The 7,292-nt window shown below is 42.7% G+C and overlaps 1 long non-coding RNA gene across 1 annotated transcript; it reads left to right on the top strand.

Annotated features, from left to right (window-relative positions):
• Positions 1–1,894: 1,894 nt before the first annotated feature.
• Positions 1,895–3,836, top strand: LOC309363748. Its single transcript, XR_014165573.1, has 2 exons — positions 1,895–1,994; positions 3,617–3,836. It is a non-coding gene; the product is annotated as an uncharacterized lncRNA (long non-coding RNA).
• The last annotated feature ends 3,456 nt before the right edge of the window (positions 3,837–7,292 follow it).

The raw sequence follows: 7,292 nt of genomic DNA, 5'->3' as shown, positions 1-7,292 counted from the left end.
TGACTAGTTTTTTTCCTAAAAATAATGTCAAAAATTAGGGGGTGTCTTATACACTGATACATCTCCTCCCATTTTCTTAAATCTGACTCCCCAAAAATAGGGGGCGTCTTTTACATGGGGGTGTCTTATAGACGGAAAAATACAGCAATTTTATTATAAATGCATAAACTAGGGAAGCATTGGCCCATGACACAACGGGATAGTAAATGATTAATTTGATCTGTGTCAGAGCAATTTCAAGACCAGCTTACCAGATCTCCCATGCTTAAAAAAAAAGGCTTCACAATCTCCCTCCTTAGGTATCCTTCTTTTTCCTGTGTGAAAGAGTGATGGTTCTACATCAATTTCATTTGGAGGTGATGGTTTAATTTGCATGAGCCCTCATGTGGCAAGAGATGCTAGTAGTTACTATGTGAGGGGCAATCACTGGCTGTGTGGGAATAATTCAAGATGGTAAATAATACCTGATGTCTAGGCTTCCCTTCCAGGTGTTTTGATGAATTTATACATCTTTGTAGCAGCCTACAAGGCATTTTTTTTATGATGTGTGAAAGCATAAGCTGTCTTTTGTTAACTGCTTTCTCTAAAAAGCTTGCAACTTCATTTATCTTTATGTGGCATCTTATTGTTTAATTGAATTTCTGCACTAGCTTAATAGTTTCCATGTGTGTGTGTTTTATGCGCTAAACTAAAATGTTGCTAATGTTTATTTCTACCTTGAGAAAGAAATTATCTCTGAAACCAATGCCATCAAAAATAGATTTCAGCATTGGTCTCAGTAAACTGCATATCAAAGTAATTAAATTCAGCACCTTAATGAACTTCAGATTCAAAACTTGCACTCCAGAAGCCCTATGGGGATTATGCTGATTTGAAGAGATATAAAGTCTGTCTAAAAGAGATAGGAATAGACAGAGAAATCAGATAAACACAGACTGGCAAATGAAATGTGATATGTGCCGCTGATATTTTCATTAATGTTTTTCCTCCTGACAAGTTTTCCCATCATCTGGGAAGATCACATTTTGCTATCTCTGATATTTATATGTTATGTCTCCCAAAGCTGCTTTTCACGATCTGAGGAGAAGCCAGAGTATTAAAAAGCTTGTTATATTACATGTGCTGGTATACAATGTGTAGTTTGATCAGTGTGCAGAACCAAGGAATTGGCCAGGACTGAAGATGTCCCTTAGAAAGAATCACTTCTGGCTTGAAACAGTGGGGTATGCTCTCTTCCCTGTGCTACACCACCTGGTGCCCTCCAGCAGGTGTTGGCTGGGGCTGATGGGAGTTGTAGATCAAAACATCTGGAGATCATGAGGTAGGCAAAGGCTGGCCACTCTCCAGAACTTTACCTGTTTAGTTCCCACCATGCAATAGAAACAAAAGTAAAAATGTGCTCCTCTGATTTGCAAGGCATTTCTGCTAGAGATTTTCTGTGGCACACTCCATCCAGCAAAGCAAATCTTTAAAATACCTCCTTCTTAAGAAAGGGGGGCGAAGAGAGAGAGAAATCTTCCTTGTGAAAAGCCTAGCACTTAAATTCTTTAGACTGTCATGACCGTCACTTTGCTATTAATCCAAACCTCTACTGTGCAGCATTAGGATTTCACACACCTTTGGAGCTTAAAAGAGGATGGCATTCATTTTTCAGGCTAAGTCAGGATCAAAGAATATCTTTCTCCTTCTCTCAGTCGCATAAATATGGCTCACATGCCGCCCGCCTACCAACAGTGTTTACCCTAGACGCTCCATGGGCCCCAAAGCACCTGCATACAGGGGATTGCCAGGGCTTTGATTCGTGACAAATTTCACACAAAGGAAGAAATAGCCGACAAAATCAGAAATGCGGGTCAGTTGATGATAAATCAGTGGCATTAATAATGCTTATTTCAGAAGTGGCCTGGATTCAAGAGAAAGAGGATTTGAAAAAAAACAGCAATCAGCCCTGGAAAATTACAGAAAAGACTGCAATGCTCATACTAAGGAAACAGGTAAGCATTTTATGATTGGAAATTCCTTAAGTATGTTTTATGATATTGTGGTCATATTTTTCAATGTATATCCTATCAATGCACCTTTCCATCCTCCCTATCATTTTGCCCCATGCTCTAAAGTACATAAAAGCCTGAGAAACTCTTGTCTGTTGTGCGGGTGATTGTGCCAGTTGCATGCCAGAGGCAAGGTAGACCCCTGAGTGGAGCATTATGATCACACAATCACATCTCAAGGCAGCCATGGTGCCCCCTATGCCATTTCCCATGAGCCTCTTGGGCCATTTCATTCTGTTGGAGATAAGTTCTATGTGTGGCCCATGCCTGTTATGTTACCACGTTGCCACTGTTGAAGTAAGACTCAGCTGTGTTATATGCTGGAATGCCTTTGAAGGCAGTTCGGAAACAGCAGCTGCTGCAGGATTCAGCAGCCAGGTTGCTCACCGGGTCAAGGTGATTTGAACACATACCACCAACCCCTCTGTGTGTTTTTTTGCAAATCTTTTTTGTTGATTTTCATTTTTTCCCAAATTGATCACTAATTAAATTAAATTAAATTAAAACAAAATATCATTTTCCCAAATCTGAACAAATTCAACATTTTCCCAAATCTGACTTCCTGTATACCCTCCTGAATGTGTCAATGGTTCTCCTCGATGTTGCCTCATATTCCCCAGTTAATTCTAGTTTAACTTCAAACATTACAAATAACCTTGCATTACAATCTACAGTGGTACCTCTGGATGCGAACGGGATCTGTTCCGGAGCCCCGTTCGCATCCTGAATAGAACATAACACGCGATTGCGCATCTGCACGTGCGTGGGTTGCGTTTCGCTGCTTCCACGCATGCGCGTGAAGTCATTTTGAGTGTCTGCGCATGCGCAAGCGGTGAAACCCGGAAGTAACACATTCCGTTACTTCCGGGTCACCACAGAGCATAACCTGAAAATGCTCAACCTGAAGCATATTTAACCCGAGGTATGACTGCACTTGCTTTTTTTAAACTTAACTCCTTTTCAGACAACTATCCACCAACCAATTCCTGCACATTTATTAAATGAACATTTCCAGTTTCAACAAGTGAGGTTACTTATCCAATTGTCAATCCCTTGATTAACATTAATTAGCATAGAAAAGAAGAACTACTTCCTCTCTTTCCATATGTGCTACACTGGCTACCCATTAGTGGCTGAACCCAAGTCAAAGTGCTGGTTTTTTATTTATAAAGCCATGTGTTCCTCGGGACCCCAATACTACATGGACCAAATTACACACACCAACAAATTTATGTGGAAGCTATACTTATTTTAAAAGATAATTTGAGCATGCCCAAGTTGGAATGTTTGGTTGCAATGGCTTATGAAACCATTTGTGTCCATATACATTCTACTGTGGGAAAACAAGCGTTTCAAGAACGATCTAGGGGTGAGAAGCCTGTGACTCTCCAGATTTTGTTGGACTACAGTTTCCATGTTGTCTACTAGGTCTGATAGGAGTTGGAGTCCAACAAGTCCCCCTACTTCTGCTATAGGCCATCTTTGTCATTTTCTCTTTGTTTTTCATTCCTACCCCTTTCTCTGTTTGTTTGTTTTTACATCTCTCGCTTCTGTCTGTATTCCAGGTGAATTCTGAAAGACTGAAAGCCCGGCACAAGGAGCAATTGAAGGGAGTGCAAGAATCCCTACACGGGTCTTTCAGATCTGTTGTGTGGTTACAGAGATGTTGATATTGATAGCAAACATCTATTTCGGAGATGTCACAATAGAAGTACCTATGTGCAAACATGTACTTTATTTTCCCTTCCCTCCCTCCTCTTTGTGAAAGCAAAATCAATACCAAAACTATATTGTAGCTGTATTTTTACATCGGAGACATAACGCTTTTGAGAGTCAGTACAAAGGCTTTCAACAAAAAAAAAAAAAATGCCTTTCAGTTTGCTCACTGGACATAACCACAATGCACTGTGTTAAGCTGGTTACCCAGAGACATGTTTCTAACGGAGTCATATAGTTAATAAGCTCAGTGCGAAAAGCTGTAGGTTACATCTTTTATCCACGGCTTTTTTATGGTAAACAAAATACAGCCTCTTTTGTCTGCTGCAGTGTATTCTAAAAAAAAAAAGTGTGGGGGCTAATAATATAATTTGCCTGTCATTTCCTAATAGCTGTCACATCTATGTGGACTTTTAGGTTGGAAACAGATGCACTATAAGGAGGCTCACAGCATGCTCATAAGCACCATGAACCACCTTCACAGCTCAGCTGATGGAACAGCAGCAAGCCAGCAAATTGTGCCTTGCATCTTTTCCTTCTGACATCTCCTCCTCCTTCAGCTCTGTCTTGGGAAAGTTCTGGGCTTTTAAAAAGTTTCCTGTAGCTGAAGTGATGTGACCTTTTCCATCCTTAGGCACCTGGCGGTGTGGTGCTTTATTAACATTCCCCAGCTGGAATGTGGAGAAGGAGGAGGAGCATTAATGACCCTCTAGTCAAGTGTCAATGAAGACACAGAATTGGAGACGGCAGAGTCACCCGCTAAGGAGTCAGGCTGGTTAATACCAGTCTCCACCCCCACTGTTCAGCCCAGACAGTGGTCCAGCTTCGAGAGCCTACTGGTAGTTCCCTCACTGCAAGGAGTGAAGCTACAGGGAAGCAGGCAGAGATCCTTCTTGGTAGTGGCACCCACCCTGTGGAACGCCCTGCCATCAGATGTCAAGGAGATGAGTAAGTATATAACCTTTAGAAAACATCTGTTTATGTTTTTAAATATGTTGAAAGTCACCCAGAACCAGATGGGTGGGGTGCAATTATTGCGTGGACAGGCGGAGTCCCCAGATCCCACGTGGTCCCCCCGTCATGTGGAATAACAACTCAAGACAATGTGCTATGGGATTAAATTGGCCACAACTTTATTAAATTTCAAATGTGGGTAGACCTTGGCTCAGGCATTGGGCGTTCTCCCTCCCCAGTCCCCAGCCGGGGACCTAGGGAGCATCAGGGTTATCCAGTGTGGGGGGGGGATGGGCCGGCTCTGGAGAACATATGTTCAAGCAGAGATAGCCGCCCCCGTAACGCCGCCGCCACAGGGGAGAGCAATGACGACCTTTCGGCGTACGGTCAAAGCTTCCCTTCAGAAAACCCCTTTAACGGGGAACCCTGGTATCGCCGCTGCAAAGAGGAAGATGGACAAAAGGATTCCGCCCAAGGCCTGATACCACCAAAGTTGTGACGTTTTGCTATGGGAAAGGCGCAACCTGCCAATGCAGGGAAATTCCTTTCCGGCCCTTTAACAGCGACCTTAACGTAGCAGCGCCTGCATACCTGTGAAGAAAAGTTAACCTGCAAAACCTGTGAGGAAAAATTAACCTGCAAAATAAGACATTGACTGAGGGTGGGTAGGGTGGGAGAAGCTTTGGAGCCAAGTGAGAATTCCCAGGTAAGATCCTTCCTCCTTTGTGTGGGCAGGTAATCCCTCCCCTACCTGGCCTGGTCTCCTTGGCAACGCTTCCCCCAGGTGGGATTGGACAACTGACTGAGGTAGGCGGAGACCTCCAGGTATCCCACCTGAGGGAAGGTAAAGCCTAGCTTATGCTGTTGGAGCCGCTCCAGATCTAGGGGCTGCACGCGTCCATGAAAAGGGCGCCCCCCGTTTTAAGCGGGGAGCGGTTATTATTATTATTATTATTATTATTATTATTATTAAAGTAGCAACAGTGGAATCTGTCAAACATGCCTGCTCCCTCCTTGCAGCACCAGTGGTGCTCTGTTGTTGGCAAGTTTGGATCCAACCCAAGTACTGCAAAAGAAAAGAGATTTCATTCACTGTTAAATCCAAAGTACAGCTTATATCCCCTTCCTCCAGCTTTATGGTTCTTTTTTCTAAACAATTCTAATTTCTTAAAAGAGGGCTATTAGGATAATGAAAATATTTTCATTTTCCATTGGTTCTGCAGAAGAAGAAGAATTTCTTTGATGTTTTGGCATGATCTCAATTTACAATAAGTTTTTCTTTCCTCTTGCAAAATACAATTTGCAGTTTGACACCGGTATGTATATTTACAATGGACTTGTTGGACAGAGATCAAACTTTAGAACTTGTGCTTCCCAATAAAATTTATATCTCCAGCTAGCTAAAAGAGTGTGTGGATGGCACCCCTGTTGAGTTTGTTGACAGCTGCAAAACTGCAGTTTCTTTTGGAGTCGGTCTCCTCAAATTTTAGACTCTGCGGAGATGACACTCAGCACTAAATTTTGCTCTTGTCATGAATAATATCATGCTTGTTAACAAGAGGGAACAAACTGACTTTTTAGCGGAGTCCTCCCTTCCCCCTCCCCGCCAAATCCTTTGTTGTCGGTTCTTCAGAATAAAATCAGCAAGTTAACAAAACCACAGGCGTGTTTAAAACTGGTGTGTGTGTGTGTAGAATGTTGGGGTGAACAATAGGCCATCCATAGCAATGCCTGCATCACTCCTAAAGCAGTCATTATTGCAGTCAGCCATTTTTGCCAATCCAGCTTCTCTGCGGAAGCATAAACTTTATTCTTAACATGACATGGGGCTTCTAAATATGCTTTCAAGTGCGTATGCTTGGAAACAGAGGCTTGAATTCAACTTTTGAACACTGAAAAATGTCACTTGGCTAGTTCCTCACATAGCATTATGTTGTAGCAAAGCCTCATTAGATCTAGAAATTCACTGTTCTTCTTCCGTCTCTGTTGGTGACGTCTGAATTCCTGCATAATAAGGTTTTTGTGTTCACCTAATATTGCCATCAAGAACCAAAATCTCTATTGTATGTTTTACTGTGTCAGTAGAAATCCTCCAGTAAGCTGTTGGATAGCTTACGCTTGCATTTCATAGTGCGTTTAATAGGCAGTAAGTCCCAGGGCACAAAGCAAGGCCTATTATTGTGTCAGGTAACTGAGGCACAGAATATATTTCAACAATGGTGTAGCCTTACAAAAGTATACATTGCATAGGGAAATGTGGTGTAGATCGCAACCAGCTCCTCCTCTTCTGGCTTGCCTCTGTCTTTATCCTCTCAAGTTCTATACCACAGCACACATTACAATCTGTCACTGCAAGAACGGTGCTGAAAACTACCTCCGTGTGGCAAGCCATCCCTGGAATGTTCTAAAGCACCGACTTGCTTCCGTCTTGTCATAAGTCCCCAGACTCCCCTCTGGGGCCACCAGCAAGATTGCATGATGCCGTGGAGACTTCGCAACAGCGATGAGGACAAGTCGTGCGGTGATGTTTTGTCCTAATGGTATGTCTGCCATGAGAATTGCTTGCCCCGG

The sequence above is a fragment of the Podarcis melisellensis genome, assembly GCF_964234715.1.
Source record: "Podarcis melisellensis genome assembly, chromosome: 1".
Lineage (NCBI taxonomy): Eukaryota > Metazoa > Chordata > Lepidosauria > Squamata > Lacertidae > Podarcis > Podarcis melisellensis.
This window is presented reverse-complemented; position numbering and strand designations above follow the sequence as displayed.